Source organism: Tamandua tetradactyla, chromosome 20, assembly GCF_023851605.1.
Source record: "Tamandua tetradactyla isolate mTamTet1 chromosome 20, mTamTet1.pri, whole genome shotgun sequence".
In the NCBI taxonomy this organism is placed as follows: domain Eukaryota; kingdom Metazoa; phylum Chordata; class Mammalia; order Pilosa; family Myrmecophagidae; genus Tamandua; species Tamandua tetradactyla.
In genome coordinates this window covers 41,226,716-41,246,041 of record NC_135346.1, presented here as the reverse complement: position 1 = coordinate 41,246,041, position 19,326 = coordinate 41,226,716, and positions in this window count along the sequence as shown.

Here is a 19,326-nt window from a genome sequence, read left to right as displayed (position 1 = left end):
CATATAATCTTAATCCCCCAATTTTTCCACTCACCCAAGTTTGGCTATGCCAGGAAGGGATAGTAATAATCATTGGGTTACAGGCGCCTCGGGTGCAACTGTTGGGGTTATGGGCTGGTGCCCTTGTTAAGGTTATGAATGGGTCTCGGTTAGTCCATTCTGCGATTGTTTCACAACCCCAGTTGGCACAATAATATTGGCCTTTCCCTTGGCAGTTTAAACTTCCCTCCGTAGGACAGGCATAGTATTGGGTATGCCATAAGCCTTTTTCTTGGTGGGGGGTAGCACACCCGTATCTGATCATGTTACCATAACTCCCCTTCCCTAGGTGTCCAAACAGTTGGCAGAGATCAAAGTGGAGGGTCAATTGGAAGGGAGTGGTGGTTGTAGCCACCAGTACTCCATCCACCATTTTAGTGAGTTCTAAAGTTTGAACTCACTAAAGTGGCTGGCTGAAGTTTCTTTATCCAGACTAGGTCTCCGGGCTACACCTGAAATAGATCTTTTTTAAGGGCAGGATTTGTTGGTCCCGGATGGGCTGCCTTCACCAGTTTCTGAGTTTGCTGGGTAGTAGATTGCAGGGCCTGTAATGATTTTAGAAGAGAATGGTTATTTAATTCAGCTATTTTTTCTTCCCCCAATTTAGGGGTTAGTGGAGGTGGTCATCCAAACATGATTTCATATGGGGTAATTCCCTTAACACAGGGAGTACATCTAGTTTTTAGGAGGGCAAATGGAAGGAGACTTACCCAGCTTTCGCCAGTCTTGACTTTATTTAAAGTTTCCTTTTTGTTCTATTCATTCTTTCAACTTGCCCTGAACTCTGGGGCCTATAAATACAGTGTAATTTCCATTTGATATTCAATATTTTTGCTAACAATTGGGTAACTTGGGTGATGAACGCCAGCCCATTGTCGGACCCCATTGCAGTCGGGAGGCCAAATCGAAGGACAATTTCAGAAACTAGTTTTTTTACTACTATTTGTGCTGTCTCAGTTCTGGTAGGAAATGCCTCAGTCCATCCGGAGAAGGTGTCGATGAAGACTAGCAGGTATTTGTATCCATATGGACCAGGTAATATTTCTGTGAAGTCTGCTCCCCACTGTTCCCCTGGGGCTTGTCCCCTCAGCCTGGTTCCTTGGGGCATTTCTCTCCCTTGGCCAAAATTTACCTGGGCACAGATGTGGCATCTGGAAGATACCTGCCAGGCTTGTTGTCACAATCGGGGAATGTAGTAATCTCTCTGTAAGAGTTCAGTTAGTTTCATACTGTCCAGGTGTGTACTTTGGTGAACCTGGGCAACCAAATTGTGCCCCAGGTGCTCTGGCATTAGGATTCTCCCGTCTGAGAGAATTTTCCAACCATCCGGGTCTGTTTAGTGCCCAGAGTTTCTCCCAGTCTAATTTCTTCCCTGGTATATTCTAGAGGGCTCAGCAGCACTTGCCCCAGTAAAATAGGAAGTATCTGCAGCGTCCCCACTGGTTTTTGGGCAACTCTTTTGCCATTTTATCAGCCAGGGCATTTCCTCTGGTGATTTGAGTTTCAGCAGTCTGATGTCCTTTGCAATGTATAACGGCTGCCCTTTATGGTAACCAGATAGCCTCTAGCAAGGCGAGTATTTTTGGTATATTTTTTACTTCCTTTCCTCCTGATGTCAAAAGTCCCTGCTCCTGATATAGTGCCCCATGGACATGCACAGTTGTGAAGGCATACTTGTTGTCCGTGTAGATGTTGACAACCTTTCCTTTTTCCCACCTTAGAGTCTGGGTCAGAGCTATTAGTTCAGCCTTCTAGGCTAAAGTCCCATGTCCTAGAGCCTGAGCCCAGATGACCCGGTCCACAGTTACCACCGCTGCCCCCACATACCTGATTCCCTCTGAGATGTAATTGCTCCTGTCTGTGTATAATTCTACATCAGGATTTGGCCAGGGGTTGTTGGTGAGGTCAGCCCTTATGTTTGTGAAAGATTCCAAGCTCTCACGACAGTCATGGATGGGCTCGGACGGGTCATCATCCAGAAGCAAGGTGGCGGGGTTAAGAGCCACCATTTTTAGGAAGCAGATTCTTGGGGGATCCAATAGCAACACCTGATACTGGGTTATCTGGGCATTTGAAAGCCAGGAGCTCTCGGGTGGGCTCCTTAGTAACGTTTCTACTGAATGTGGGGCCACTATGTGTAAGTCCTGTCCCAGAGTTAATTTAGATGCTTCTTTTACCAAAATGGAAGTGGCAGCAATGGCTTGGAGGCAGCTTGGCCACCTGGCTGCCACATGGTCTAGTCTTTTAGACAGGTAGGCAACTGGCCTTTCCATGGTCCTAGCATTTGGGTGAGGACTCCTTTTGCTATTCCTTGGGTTTCAGTGACATGTAGTTGAAAAGGTTGGGACAGGTCAAGCAAGGTTAAGGCTGGAGCACTCACAAGCACCTGTTTCAGCATTTTAAAAGCTGTTTGCTCAGCCTCGGTCCAGGTTAGAGCTTCCTCCTCTCCCCCTGTGCTAGTGTATAGGGGTTTTCCTATTTCTGCAAACCTGGGAATCCAGAGCCGGCAATATCCAACTGCTCCTAAAAACTCCCGTACCTGCCTTTTTGTTTTTGGTTGGGGTATTTTTAGGATAGCTTCAATCCTATTAGAAGACAGAGCTCTTTTCCCCCCTTCTAATTCATACCCTAAGTATGCTGCTGAACTGGTGCAGAGTTGGGCCTTTTTGGCTGAGACCCAATAGCCCAACTGGGCTAGTTCCTGTAACAAGTTTTCGGTTGCCTTTTTGCAGTTTGACAAATCATTAGCTGCCAGTAAGAGGTCATCCACATATTGTAGGAAGGTTATCTCTGGATGCTTTTGTCTAATACGAGCCAGATCCTGACTTAAGGCCTCATCGAACAGGGTGGGAGAATTCTGAAACCTCACGGCAACTGAGTCCAGGTTAGTTGTCCAGAGAACCCCCACTCTGGGTCAGTCCATTCAAAAGCAAAGATGGGTTGACTTACCGCAGCCAGGGGAAGTGAAAAGAAGGCATCCTTTAAGTTCAGAACAGTGTAGACATGCTGGCCGGGAGGCAACAGGTTCAAGAGCATATATGGGTTAGGCACAGTGGGGTGAATGGTTTCAATTCTTTTGTTTACCTCTTGGGTATTTTGCACTGGCCGGAAATCGTTGGTCCTGGGTTTTTGGACCAGGAGAAGGGGGGTGTTCCAGGTCAAATGGCAGGGGACTAGAATACCTGCCTCCAGGAATCTTTTGATATGGACTGTGATACCTCTTTTAGCCTTTAAGCCTATTGGGTATTGTCGGACTCTGATTGGGGTGGCGGTGTTAGTCAGCTGGACAACAAAGATGGGCCGGTGGGCAGCTAATCCTGGTAGGTTAGTTTCTGCCCATATGCCTGGTATTTTTTCTTTAAATTCCCTCAAATAGGGGCCTGGGGCCAGCAGCGCCACCTCTGCCATAAGTAAATACTCTTCTGATAAGGGGCAAAAGAGGAGGATTGCTGAGGGGGTTGTATTGAAGGAGAGCTCAGCCGAATCGTTTTTGAAAGAGATGGTGGTTTGTAATTTCTGGAGAAGGTCTCTCCCCAAAAGGGGGTACGGATACTCTGGCATTACAAGAAACGGGTGGGTGACAGTTCCTTCCCCAAGGTTAGTGATCCTAGTCTTAGTCCATGGGTGAGACTTTGTCTTTCCCATTGATGCCTGTATGGGGATTTTTTCCTTAGATATGGGCCTTTCTGCTTGCTGGAGGATGGAGAAGGTCTCCCAAGTATCTGCAAGAAATTTTATAGGCTTGCCCCCAATTTCTAATGTGACCTTGGGCTCCCGGGGGCTCAACGGAATGGAGCCCTGGCCCCGTCAATTTGCCTCTTCAACCAGAACAGGGGCCGGTTTCATTCCTTTAAGTCCTCTTTTAGGGCATTCATTTTTCCAACATCTGTTCTCTTTGCAGTAGGTGCATTGGTTTTTTTCCTTGGTTTCCCTTTCTTTTTCAATGGTTTCCCATCTACCTTTTTGTTTTTCCTGTTCAGCCATTGCAGATACTAAAATTTTGGCTATTTGGGCGGGCCACGGTGGCTCAGCAGGCAGGAATGCTTGCCTGCGATGCCAGAGGACCCGGGTTTGATTCCTGGTGCCTGCCCATGTTAAAAAAAAAAAAAAAAAGATTTTGGCTATTTTTTTGGACTGCGTGGTCTCAGGGTCATCTCTGTTATTAAAAGTCTTTTGGGCAATCTCAATCAGTTTGGACAGCACTTTACCCTCAAATCCTTCTAATTTCTGTAATTTTTTTCTTATATCTGGGGCCGACTGGGTGACAAATGCTATATTTATGGCTTGCCTATTTTTGGGTGCCTCTGGATCTATAGGGGTGTACAAGCACTATGACTCAAAGAGGTGCTCGAGGAAAGCAGACAGAGATTCATCCGGCTTTTGTACGGTTTTGTTTACCCGAGAGAAGTTGGTTGGATTCTTGGCCGCTGCTTGTAGCCCCCAGAGCAGAGTCTGGCAGTACTGATTGAGAGCCTCCTTACCTCTATCAGTGTTGGGGTCCCATCCAGGGTGGGTGGAGGGGAACACAGCCTCCAATCGGGTTAATTCAGTAGTATGTTGTCCATCAGGTCCAGTAATTAACTTCCTCGCCTCTCTCATGACTCTATCTCATTTCTTGGAGATGAAGAGGGTCTGGAGGAGCTGTTGGCAGTCATCCCAGGTGGGCTGGTGGGTGAAAAAGACAGTCTCCAAGAAGGAGATGAGCCCTTGGGGGCTTTTCAGAGAAAGAGGGATTCTGGTTTTTCCAATTATACAGATCGCTAGAGGAAAAGGGGACGTAAACCATGAAAGGTGGGCGGTCGTCCCCCAGGGCAAGGCCAACCTGCCTCAAGGGTAAAATTGGAACTCCGGAAGAATCCGGTGATTGTGAACCAGAAGAAGGATGGTAAGCAGAGCCACTTCTGGTACGGGAGGGCGGGGGGATTGAAGGTCACCTCCTGGCCATCAGAGGGGCTGGTTGTCGCCTCTTGGTCGTTTCTTCCCTCTGGCCCTAGAGGGGGTGGAGGGGCTGTTTGGTATGGGGGAGGGTCCATCAAGAGAGGATCCTCTGGTGGTCCTGTCAATACTGGGATCCCATTAGTTTTTTCTTTTTGAGAGGTTTTTATTAAGAGGGTCATTTGGCTGTGGGGGGGGGTCTTTCTTTTTGGGACTCCAGGCAAGACCGTAACCACTTGGGTTTATCTGTTAAAATTTCAATCCAAATTAGTAATAAGGGATTTGGTCAGGGTGGCCTGGATCACAAAAAATCGTCCTTTGGACTTTATAAGCTATAGATAGGTCTGTGGTTCCCTCAGGAGGCCACCCAGAACCAAAAGTTGGCCACTCTCGTGAGCAGAATTTTTCCAAGTCGAAGGCGCTGACAGGGGCTCCGTAGTATCTGGCCTTCAGCTGAAATTCCTGGAAATGTTTCAAAAACATTGAAGGGGAGTACAGACAGATGAACTTGACTGACCCATGGCAATTATGACAGGAACAACACAGAGTGTGATGAGACCAACAATTGAGAGGAGGGACAAAACGAACCAAGACAAACAAAGCATTATCCCTAATGGATTCCTAACCAGAATCCCAGGCAACGTCTTGCTCTGGGACCTGACCTTGGAAGTAATGCTGTGTCCAGCCTTCCAGAGGTCCCTACTGGATCCAGTAACAGACCTGTACTCACTGGTGAGGTTTGCAGAAACACATGACTCCACCAGATTTTGTATAATTTCGGAGGGTCCTGTAGAACCGGCCCAGTTCCTGGTCCTTGCCTGGGGTGGAGGAAGGTCTCTCTAAGGCCTTTCCCTAGGCCGGACCTCAGTTCTGAGGGTGATCCCGAGGACTTGTGGTCACCAGATGTCCTGTTAGGGACGATCTCATTGGGGCCTCCAAATGTTGTGGGGTGCACTGAAAGAGAGCCCACACGATTCAAAACTGCAAGCCAATTGGGAGTCTTTATTAGCCAACCAGTGACGGCCTCAGAAACCTCCAAGAAGGAAGATTCAGAGAGCAGCACCCAGAGGTTTTCAAGGTGTGCTTATAAAGGCTAAAATCATGTTGTGTTTTTGCAGTTGTTAGCAAGCAGGTGTGATCATAGAACCAGAAGAATGCTGTTAGCTATTGCCAAAACATATCCCATTCCCTCAGTTTCCTAACATTGGTTATTGTTTAACTCTTGGGGACACTCCGCCCCAATGTTGCGGGGACTTTCCCTGCTTGGGCCTGATTGATTGCTCCTGGCCCTCCACTTAATCATGGCAACGTAGAGTCCAAACTCTGTAGGACAGGCTGTGAAGCTGACAACTCTGATGAATGGTCTGGATGAACTCCACAGGAGAGGCTCACTGGCTGAAGCAGGAAGAGAGCCTGTCTCTTCTGAATCCTCCTTAAAAGGCCTCCAGTGATTAAATTAAACATCACTCATTGCAAAAGACACTCCCCTTGGCTGATGACAAATGCAGTCAGCTGTGGGTGCAGCCAACGTGATTATGATTTAATTCTATGACACGTCCTCATAGCAACAGGCAGGCCAGCACTTGCCCAACGAGACAAATGGGCACCACCACCAGGTCAAATTGACACATGAACCTGACCATAGCAGTCCACCCCTTGTCAACTTGGCAGCTATACACATCATCTTAAACTATACTTAATCCCAAAACAGAAAACAATAACAGACACATTTTTTCCCTCACTAAACAATACTCAACTGTCTTGTGTACAACCAGAAATGCATTAAATCTCTCCTGAATAGGGTGTAAGTCCTTGGGTAATATTCATTCTTAAACTTGATATCTTATGACTTAAATACTATAACATGAACAAAACAGAATTACAGTCCTTGTTTCTGTAACTGATCATGTGGTCATAGTTCATATTTATCACTACCTTCTTCCACTACCCATTCCATGTTCCCTTTACCCTCAGCAAGCACTTCAGCAAAGCTGTGGTTCTTTGCCTGGTAGGGTGACCCAAACCTTCACTCTTGAAGTTTCAGAGCCATTGGTAGTCCTGCCTGGATTGTGTTATTGCAGTTTTTTCATTGATTTTAATCACAGGCCACGGTAGTACTAAAAGACACCCTAGGGGATCTCCTGTATTCCAGGAAAACTCTTCTTTACCTCCATTGTGTAGTTGCAGTCCTATTTTTCCCTTGATAGTCAGGGTCAATCACCCCAGTCAATAAAGTAATCCCCTCTTGCCTTGTTGACCCAAGGGCATGAGTAGCCTCAAAGTGACCAGGTGGCAGCCTTAGATTCCAGTTCAATGGAATCATTGTTGTTTCTCCTGGTGGAAGCATCCCCCTCCCCCCCACCCCTTTCTGGAACTAAAACCTGTAGACCAGCAAAGCTCAAAGTCACAGCGACAGGAAGCAAAAATTTTCTTAGTGGATCACTAGGGGTAGTAGTGAGTGGTGCCACTCCCATTTCCACCCCTTGGTTTCTGGGCCCATGGATCCTCGCTATGGGAGAAACAGCACCATACAGTGGATGCTGATTCAGAGCATACACAGCTTCCTGGAGAATATTACCTCAGCTCTACAAGGTATTGCAACCTAGCTGGCACCATAATTGAGTTTTCAAAAGGCGATTCCACCATTCTATCAACCCAGTTGCTTCTGGCTGATGGGGAACATGATAAGACCAGAGAATTCCATTAGCATGTGCCCATTCCCTCACTTTATTTGCTGTGAGGTATGCTCCTTGATCAGAAGCAATGCTGTGTGGAATACCATGACGATGGACAAGGCATTCTGAAAGTCCACAGATGGTAGTTTTGGCAAAAGCATTGCATGCAGGGAAAGCAAACCCATATCCAGAGTATGTATCTATTCCAGTTAGAACAAATCACTGCACCATCCATGAAGGGAGTGGTTCAATGTAATCAATCTGCCCCATGTAACCAGCTGGTCACCTTGGGGAATGGTGCCATATCAGGGGCTGAGTGTGGGTCTCTGCTGCTGGCAGATTGGGTACTCAGCAGTGGCTGTAGCCAGGTCAGCCTTGGTAAGTGGAAGTCCAAGTTGCTGAGCCCATGCATAACCTCCATCCCTACCACTATGACCACTTTGTTCATGAGCCCATTGGGCAATGACAGGAGTTGCTGGGGAAAGAGGCTGACTGGTATCCACAGAACGGGTCATCTTATCCACTTGGTTATTAAAGTCTTCCTCCTTTGAATTCACCCTCTGGTGCACATTCACATGGGACATAAATATCTTTCATGCCCACTCAGAAAGGTCTATCCACATCATTCTTCCCCAGGCTTCTTTGTCACCAATTTTTCAATTATGGTCTTTCCAAGTCCCTGACCATCAGTCAAACCATTAGCAACAGCCCATGAGTCGGTATGCACATGCACCTCTGGCCAGTTCTCCTTCCAAGCAAAATGAACAACCAGGAGCACTGCTTAAAGATCTGCCCACTGGGAGGATGTCCCCTTACCACTGTCCTTCAGAGACATCCAGGAAAAGGGTTATAGTGCTGTAGCTGTCCACCTATGAGTGGTCCCTGCATATCATGCAGAACTTTCTGTAAGCTAGGCCCGAGATTTCTCTTCCTCAGTTAATTCACTGTAAAGAACTCCCCAAGAGACCATAGATCTGGTCTGGGAAAGAGAAGGTAATGTGATGGGAGTGGAGACCATGGGCATTTGGGTCACTTTCTCATATAACTTACTTGTGCCTTCAGGAACTTCTCTGGCCCTATCTTGTATATACCATTTCCATTTTTATGATGGAGTGCTGCTGCGCATGCCCAACTTTATGGCCTGGTGGGTTAAACAACACCCAACTCATGATAGGCAACTCAGGTCTCGTGGTAACTCGGTGGCCCATGGTTAAGCGTTCAGTCTGTACTAAAGCCCAGCAGCAGGCTAAAAGCTGTTTCTCAAAAGAATAGTCATCTGCAGCAGTTACTCTAAAATCCTAAGGGTCTGCATTGCGATTCTTCTATAGGGGCCTGCCAAAGGCTCCAGACAGCATCTTTATTGCCACTGATACTTCCAGAACCATTGGATCAAATGGCAGAGCAGCTTGTACAGCAGCCTGGACCTGTCACAGAGCCTCCTTTTGTTCAGGTCCCCACTCAAAATTAGCAGCTTTTCTGGTCACTTGATAAACGGGCAGGAGTAGCACACCTAAATGAGGAATATGTTGTTGCCAAAATCCAGAGACCAACTAGGCATTCTGCCACTTTTTTGGTTGTAGGACGGGCAAGATGCAGCAACTTATCCTTCATCTTAGAAGGGATATCTCGACAGCCCCCTATGCCACTGGACACCTAGAAATTTCCCTGTATTTTTGTTGGATTTATCTCCTATCCTCTGACATGCAAATGCCTTACCAATAAGTCTAGAATAGTTGCTACTTCTTGCTCACTAGGTTCAATCAAGATGATATTGTCAATGTAATGGACCAGCATGATGTCTTGTGGGAGGGAGAAATGATCAAGGTCCCTGTGGACAAGATTATGACATAGGGCTGGAGAGTTGATATACCCTTGTGGTAGAACAGTGAAAGTATATTGCTGATCTTGCCAGTTGAAAGCAAACTGTTTCTGGTGGTTCTTACTAACAGCTATTGAGAAAAAAGCATTTGCCAGATCAATAGCTGCATACCAATTACCAGGGGATGTGTTGATTTCCTCAAACAATGATACCACATCTGGAACAGCAGCTGCAATTGGAGTTACCACCTGGTTGAGCTTACGATAATCCACTGTCATCCTCCAAGACCTATCTGTTTTCTGAACAGGCCAAATAAGAGAGTTGAATGGGAATGTGGGAATCACCAACCCTGCATCCTTCAAGTTCTTAAGAGTGACAGCAATCTCTGCAATCCTTCGAGGAATCCGGTATTGTTCCTGATTTACTATTTTGCTAGGTAGGGGCAGTTCTAGTGGCTTCCACTTGGCCTTTCCTACCATCATAGCCCTCACTGTACGAGTTAGAGAGCCAGTGTGGGGGTTCTGCCAGTTACTCAGTATGTCTATTCCAATTATACATTCTGGAACTGGGGAAATAACTACAGAATGGGTCTGGGGGCCCACTGGACCCACTGTGAGACGGACCTGAGCTAAAACTCCATCAATCACCTGACCTCCATAAGCCCCCACTCTGAATGGTGGACTAGAATGATGTTTTGGGTCCCCTAGAATTAATGTCACTTCTGAAGCAGTGTCTGATCATTTCCTTTTCCCCAGTGCACAGTTACCCTAGTAAAAGACCATCAGTTTTCTTGGGGAAGGCTTAGAGGAAAATTAACAGTATAAATTTGTGTCAGTGTAACACCTCCAAAGGGACCTGGCCTCCTACTCATTCAAGGGGTTCTGGGTCCATAAAATGTCTCAAGTCTGGAAATTGATTAAGGGGCCTTGACTCTGTTTTTGTAATTCAAGTTAGACTTCTGTTCACTTGACCTAGAACTCTTTGTTTATACAGTTCAGACAAGAATTTCGTAGACTGCTCATCTATTTACTTTTAGGTACCCCATGATTTACTAGCCAATATCTCTATAACTCCTATTTCCACAAAACTCTGTTAAGGTGTCAAAAACTTTATCTCCCAGAGGCTGGCTTCGTATAAGCGAAGTACTAGAAGAATACAAAGGTGATATTTTGACTATCTCTTTTGCCAATTCACCCCATGGATTGGAGTATCATTCTGATTACGGGAATCAGAGTCCTTAGTGCCTTTGAGTCCCATCAGAGTAGAAAATCAATCATAAAAACCCATTTTTAAGATTCTGTTTCTTAAGAATACCACTCCACTCCTGGTACCAAGCTGTATTTGCTAGGGTTCTCTAGAGAAACAGAATCAGCAGGACATATCTGTAGATATAAAATTTATAAAAATGTCTCATGTAATGTGGGAACATAGGGTCCAAAATCTGTAGGGCAGGCTGTGAAGCTGACGACTGATGAATGGTCTGGATGAACTCCACAGGAGAGGCTCACTGGCTGAAGCAGGAAGACAGATTGTCTCTTCTGAATCCTCCTTAAAAGCCTCCCAGTGATTAGATTAAACATCACTCATTGCAAAAGACACTCCCCTTAGCTGATTACAAATGCAGGCAGCTGTGGATGCAGATGACATGATCATGATTTAATTCTATGAAATGTCCTCATAGCAATAGTCAGGCCAGCACTTGCCCAACCAGACAACAGGGCACCACCACCAGGCAAAGTTGACACATGAACCTGACCATGACAGTAGCAAAGGAAGCAGGCTTCTCCTTGTTTTTCTTTCTTGAGGAGCAGTTAGGTAGTTTCTTACTGGCACATGCCATTCCTCAATCAGCAAGGCACTGCCCACTTGGTTTGTAGTCAGCTCTGTGCTGGCAGCAGGGCTGGAACTAAAGAGAGGTGAGCAAAGCACAGCTGCAGCTGAGAGTCATGGAGGAAATGAGAGAAGATGAAGCCTCAACCTCAAGCAATCTTCTTAGTCCTGTGGATCATAGGCATGACAACCGGATTGCTGTCCTGTGTGGTGGCTATGAGTGTAGGCTTGACTTCCCTGGTTTGACTTCTGGCTCTGCTTCCTAGCAGCTGTGTGGTCTTGGACAAATGAATGTTGGCAACATAGTTAGGATGTAAGAATGATAAAATTTCAGAGGCTTAAAAGAGATGATCCAAAAACATTAAGTAGAGACCCTGGCATATAGTAAATACCAAAAACATTAACTTAAAAGAAATTGCAAAGAATCTACAGGCAGAGAGGGACATCACTCCTCCCTCCTCTGGTTGACACGCTGCGCTAAACCTAAGGAAGCTGTGCACGTGCATATTCTTTGGAACTAGAGATTTAAATCTGTGCCAGACTGTCTCAATCCTTTCTGCGCCCAAGGTGGAGCAAATCATGAGGCTAACTGAGCCGGCTTTGGGAATAAGGTTTAGCACTCTGGGATCCTCTAAGTCCTGGACTCCATTTCCCCTCTTTCACCAGAGTTAGGGTTTCTGAGTTTGCTAAGGCAGGAAGCCAATATCTAGGAGATGTGTATAAAAAATATAATTAAGATATGGATCCTACATTCCTATAGCATTCCCAAAAAAATTTTTTTGTTTTTTGATTTTTCCCAGTTCCAATCTTCCAAGTGAAGTTTCTGATAGGAGATGTAATAAAGAATGAACATTTTGTGCATTAAAAAAGCTAGATGGCTATTTGTCCTTATATCAGCATGTCAATAGAAATATAATGTGAGGTACATATTTTGAATTTCCTAGCAGCATACAAACAGTAACATAAGTCAAATTACTATTAATTTTATTGAACACAATATGTCCAAAATATTATCCTTTTAACATATAATCAATGTAAAAATTAGAAATGACATATTTTACATTCTTTTTTTTAATGTACTGATCTAAATTATATTATGACATAAATTAAGATGAAGTTCTTCTTCAGACAAGGGTAGGCAAAGAACGCTTTTGAGCCTTTACCATGGTCATAAAATGAAATCATACCATATCTTTCCTTTTGTGTCTGGCTTATTTCACTCAGCATTATGTTCTCAAGGCTCATCCATTTTGCCATGTGCTTCAGGATGTCATTTCATTTTACCGCTGCATAATATTCCATCGTATGTGCATATCAATTATTTTACATTCTTCTTATACTAATTCTTTGAAATTATATATGTGATTTACTATTACAGCCCATCTCAATTCTAACTAAATTTTCACAGAAAATACTTCAATCTATATTGAGGTTTCAAAAAATTTACAGTTAAAAAGTAATTTCGCATATCCAGGTTTTTACAAACACACTTCCCAATAACCGAATTTAATTTTAAATTTAAATGAATTAAAATAAAAAAAATAGCTCCGTAGCCACATTTTGAGTGCTCAACAGTCACATATGGCTGATGGCTACTGTATTAGACTGGCCAGCCTTAGACTTTCCAGAACAATAACTAACACTCATAGCAAGCTCGTATGTGTCAGTGATTGTGCTCATTATTATCTTTTATTTTATTTGTTTATTTTGTATGCTGTATGATGGGGTCACATTTCATCATTTTTCTATGTGAGTATCCTGTCATTGCAGCATTTGTTGAATTTTCGTTTGTTTATTTTTTGGGAAGTGCATGGATCCAAAATTGAACCCAGGTTTCCTGCATGGCAGGCGAGAATTCTACCCCTGAACTACTCTTGCACCCCTGTGCTCATTATTTTACATTTATAATCACAGGTATTCTGTAGCCTCCTTACTTCTGCCCTTTTCTCCTATAATCGCTTCACCACACAGTAACCAGACTGACCTGAATTTCATACAAGGCTTAACCATTTCCACTGGCGTCCCACTCTGATTAGAATAAAATCTAAAATGTCTTACCATGGTCCATAAGGCTCATGTGATCTGCCCCAGTACTCTCTGACCTTCTCTCTGGTATTCTTAGTACCTAAAACACAACAATCCTTTTCCCATTTCCAGACCTTTGCACTCAGTGTTTCCTCTGCTTGAACCCATTAACATCTCTTCACATGGTTTGCTCATTCTTGTTCATCAAGTCTTACCTCAATTTCACTTAAGTGACTCCCTCCATGATGTCATCCCGTGTATCTCCATATCATTTGTCACTGTGCTGGTTTGAATCTGTTTACCCCAGAAAAGCCAAGTTCTTTAATCCTTATTCAATATTGTAGGATGGAAGTTTTTTTTATTGTTTCCGTGGAGATGTGAGCCACCCAATTGTGGGTGGTAACATTTGATTAGATGGTTTCCATGGAGATGTCTCCACCCATTCAAGGTAGTGATTTTTTTTCACTGGAGTCCTTTGAGAGGGAACCATTTTGGAAAAACCTTTAGAGCCCACGCAGCCAGAGACCTTTGGAGATGAGGAAGGAAGATGCCCCTGGAGGAGCTTCCTGAAACTAGAAGCTAGGAGAGAAAGCTAGCAGACTTTGCCGTGTGCCTTTCCAGCTGAGAGAGAAACCCTGAACTTCATCGGCCTTTCCTGAGTGAAGGTAACCTCTTGTTTGGACAATTTCATAGATTTGCCTTAATTTGGACATTTTCATGGCCTTAGAACTTTGAAATTGCAACTTAATAAGTTCCCTCTTTTAAAAACTGCCCTGTTTCTAGTATATAACATTCTAGCAGCTTGCAAACTAGAACAGCCACCATCTGTAACAATCTTGAGTATTTATATTCATTTACTCGATTATTATAACTCCCTCTACTAGACTATATGATTCAGAAGGATAGGGATCTTGTCTACCTTATTTACTGTGAAATCCCTAGTGTATAGCACAGTGCCTAATGCACAATAGGCACCCAAATATTACTTGTATAAATAATGAAATAGATAAGTGCTATTACTACAAGTGATAAGACCAGGCTCAGAGAGGTTATAAGTTTTTCCCAAAGTCACAGAGCTAGAAGAACACAGCATTGACATAAAGCTCGATCTAACCACAAAATCCATATTCTGCAAAAGGACAAAGGGGGATGGACCAATATAGTAATCTTAACTGCAAAAAGGAGAAGTGGCTTTGAAGATGATTTATATCTATAGGAATATATATGGATATATATTTGGCAGGAACGCTCAGCAGGTTTTTCAATGTCAGGCAGATGGCTCAGAGCCCAGCTCAGATGAGGCGTTTAATGCAAGTGATGGATGAATGAAGACACCTTATAAAATGGAGGCAGCCGGTCTTGGAGGGAATTGGGTGGAAGATTGCCAAGGCAGCATTCTGCTCCCACTTGCCCGACTGCCCAGTCCCCTTTGGACCAAGAAAGAGAATTCAGTGCTTCACAATTGGAATGACTGACCCAGCACATTTTTTTCTCCTCTGGGGCTGATCGGCAGGGCCAAACAATTTATCCTGAGTTATGAGACATAACTCCAACCCTCACTTTGTTATATTAAATGCCAATGTCTGTTTTAAAGCCTAATGTGTTGTGTTCACGATGTACAAATCTTTGGAATTTCAGGTGGAAGGACGATTTTTTTCAGCAGGTGGCAAGGACAGGAGTCAGAAGAGAGACGAAGGGAGGTTTGCTGAGTGCCAAGTGGAAGTCAGGCATTGTGCTGGGCACCTCTGGTTGTCATTGACAGCCTCCCTTTGAAGGAGAAAGAAATCTTTTCACGTCAGGGAGGGGACTGGTTTCTTTATCATCTGTTCAGATCAAAGCAGGGGTAGTGGATACTTGGGAGCTAAGTAATCGACAAATTCCCTCGGCCAGAAGCTCAGTCTGGGGATTTAGATCTCAGTTTAGCAGTCTCTTCTCTGAGGGCTCACATTTTAAAGGGAATGCCTCTAACTGCCCCTCAACACTCCAGTTGTTCTCTTTCATAGCACTCCATTTCATGAATCATGCCATTTGCTAGCTATTTATTTATTGATTGATTCATTGATTGTCTTTCCTACTGGGGAAAAAGTATAGCAGATTTCTAGAGGAGGCATCGGCAAACATTTTTTGTAAAAGACCATTTTTTTTGTATGAGACCATTTTTCATATTAGGCTTTGTGGGTCATATGGTTTCTGTTATGACTACTCAACTCTATTGTAGTGTGAAAGTGGCCATAGACATCAGATGAATGGATAAGAATGGCTGTATTCAAATAAAACTTAATTCACAAAAACAGGCATCAGGCTAGATTTGACTTCTAGGTTGCTAGTCTTAGTTTTAGAGCACAGATTTTGGTATCAGACTAGTCAGAACTGAATCCCAGCTCAGCCCCCAGTGAGTCCTGTGCCCTTGGACATGCTCCTTAAATTCAATAAGCCTCAATCTTCCCATCTAATATGGGGAGAACAACAGTGTTTTCCTTACGGAGTTATTGAGAAGATAAAAAGAATTAAATATGTAAAATATTGGAATGGAGCCTGACTTTTAAGTTTTTAATGTTATCAACATTTGCCTTTAAGTTTCATGAGGACAGGGGCAATGTCAGTTGTTCCCTCAATGTTTGGCATAGCACCTTGCGAAAAGTAGGCAGTCAAGAAATATTTCTCGACAAATGCCTGAGTAAATGCATGTATGAATGAAAGATCTCTTTTGAGTCTCCAGATGAGAAAGCCACAGTTTGCTTTCTGTTGACTAAAAAAAAAAAAAATACAAACATAGGCTTTAAAAAACTGTGTTGTTTTTTTTTTCCTGTTCAATAGCATAGAAATTTCCGTAAGCCTAGTTTTTACTTGGGCTTCCTATATGGCTGACATGGCATCATTAGGTTGAAATTCTCTGGAATCAGAAAAAAAAAGGCAGCTTCCGTTGTGCAAACCAAACATCCTCCCCAATACAAACATCCCAGAGTATTTGCATAAATCTTTGGGAAAACTGATCAAAATGTCATCTTGTTTAGGAACCACCTTGCTTAGCCAGTTCTGTGTCTTTGAATTCAAGACTGTGAAAGCAATTCAGTAGCATTCCAAACATAATTTGAGGACTTTTCTTAAATACAGATAAATAAAATATTTGTGGATCTTTGTTATTTAAAACATTAGTGATGGTGCTTTCAGTAGACTTGGAATAATATACTTAGTAAGTATTGCATATTTCAAAGGCACAGATTATAAAGTAAACAAACCAGCTTTTCCGACTTTTCTGTCCTTTGTCCAATTACCCCTGTGTTTTGATATTGCCTAGGAAATGACTGTGGTTGATCTATGCCATTTTTTTTAAATCATGGTATTTTGGCTTAAGTTTTCCAAAGAGGCTAAGATAATTACAGCTAAATGGCCTATTGGTGAAATCTTATATTATCTCCCTATGTTATTAAGTAGTTCCATGCAAGTGCATTTAAGATGCATTTTTCTTTTTACTATTGAATTTCACACAAATATAACCCCAATCTGGTCTGGCAATAGAAAAGATTTTACTGTGGCAGGACACTTTTCTGAAGTGATAGAAAAACGTTACTGGGAAATAGGACTAAAATTGAAAAATTTAATGATACTTCGCATTCACTTAACATTTCAAAAGTTGGCCAAGTTTGATATGCATAAGCTCTGCATTTGTGCATGCTTACACGTGTGTGCACGCATGCATCTGTGTGTGCTAACGGCGAGTCTCCTAACAGCTCTGAGCTGGACAAGGCAAATATTTTCCCATTTTACAGAAGAGAAAACAGAGGAAACAGAAGACTAAAGAACTTGCTTAGATGAACCATGCTAGCTAGTGGCTGAGATTTATTTACAGTCAGAGGGAGACAAAAATTTCTCGGTTTAGGGATTCTTCATCCCATTTGTGCCATGAACATTTTTGGCACTCTGGTGAAACCTATGGACCTTGTTTCTGAAAGGCATTTTTTTAATGCAATTTTATTGATATATATTATACATCACATACCATACAATCATCTGAAGTGTACAATCAATGGCTCACAGTATCATCAAATAGCTGTGCATTCATCATCACAATTGACTTTTGAATATTTTCATTACTCCAAAATAAATAAGCGAAAAAGAACACCCCAAACATCCCATATCCCCCGATGGTGTCTGGAGCACCTCTGTCAGCTGGGAAGTCACATGTTTGGTGTCTGCCAGCCCTTTGGCTTCTGGTTTCAAACAGCTTCCCCAGGGACGTTGTCTTTCTGCATTTCCAAATGTCTGGGTCTCGTATTGGCTCTGTAGCTTCTGTTCTCCAAGCATCTCTTTCAGCTCTGGAACAACCCCAAAATGTTTCCCCTTTTAAAAGACTCTAGTAAACTCATCAAGACTCACCTTGAATGGGTGGTGTCACATCTCCATGGAAACAATACAATCAAAGTTTTCCACTCTACAATATTGAATCAGGATTAAAGGACATGGCTTTTTGGCCACTCTCAAAACAGCACAAACCACATTCAGATATATAATTCAATCACAATGTGGTGCCGTCATCACCATCAGGCTGGTGCCTTTTACACTTGTTGCTTTTCTCTTCCCACCTGGAAGAGAGACATTATATCCTCACCTTGGGGATTGCAACAGGTGAACCCTGGAAGGGATGTGGGCCTCTCACGACAGTATGGAGCTTTCACACCACCTCTGGGTCACTTACCTCTAGGCTTTTTATGGGAGAAAGAAAGATCTGACTAGTTCAAGGCACGATCTTTGTGTTCTGCTATGTGCAGCGAAACTTGCCCCCTCGCTGACAGACACGCCTTCCTGGCTGGGTGACTTACTCTCTCTGAGCCTGGGGTTCCCCTTCACTAATAGCACCATTAAGGGTTCTATGGTGAGAATGGAGGATACAGAGGGCTAATTTATTTGCCCAGGACAACAAACAGTAAAAGGCAGCTGTTGTTGTCGTTGGTATTATTATTATTGTTGCTTGTGAATCATAGTTTTTTGCTCTTTCTGCCACTTGGGCTGGCAGCTTCAAAAACCACCCACTGTGCAGATGTGCGATGCCATCAACCTCCTCCCACGTCCTACAGCTCTGGGACACATGCCTTAAGTTCTGCCTTGGTTAAATGCTCGTCATGGTCATGGAAAGGAACTGTTTCTGAAAATGCTGACAGAGACAAAACACTTCATAATTATTGGCTAGAAACCACAGACGTGGAGGTAATAATGAGGTTTATGTATATTTAGAGGACTAAAGCAATTTCTCATTGAGTCCTCAAATTTCCAGCATGGTCCCAGAGATGCTGCTTCTGCCAGCGGTGCTGACTTTTCAGGAAGAATATGGGCTGAGAAGCGGGAGGAGAGGTTGGGGAGGGTGGTCACGAAGGGCGTCGGGACTCAGATGCATCCCCTATTCCAGCGGCCACTTTGCTGAACCTCTGCCATCAAAGATGAGATCCTGGGAGTCACCCACAGGGTGTGCAAGTCCATAGCATTGAAGGGGGAGAAAGAGTAAGCATGGTTTGGGGGTTCCCGAAGACTTGCATAGCCTACAATATGATTAAAGGATGGTGGCATTTCCCCACCTGGCCTTTCCTTAGCATCACGTCCCTTAGTACTGATGGACTGGGGACCAGAACTAGGACGCTAATGGCGCCCGAGTAGGCTTCCTTAGAACTGAGGAATGAGGCACGTGGACTTCTGATTCAGGGCCGGTTGGGCCCGTGGGCACGCTCTGCAGGCTAAAATTTGCATCCTTCCTATTATCATCTCCACCTTTATTAAAATAGCAAAAGTTTCCAAAATCCAAGAAGAATAAGACTAATTGGGAGCCCCAGTCCCACTCCCCAGAAGGGATATTAACAAGTTTCCTGTGTATTCTTCCAGAAGTTTTCCATACACTGAGTTCATTATATACGTACAGGAGCAGGGCGATTTATTGAAATATCATTTATTGTGCTTAACTTCTATATGTTTGCCTTTCTCCTCTTAGCAGCCGGACAACCAGCTTTTGCACTT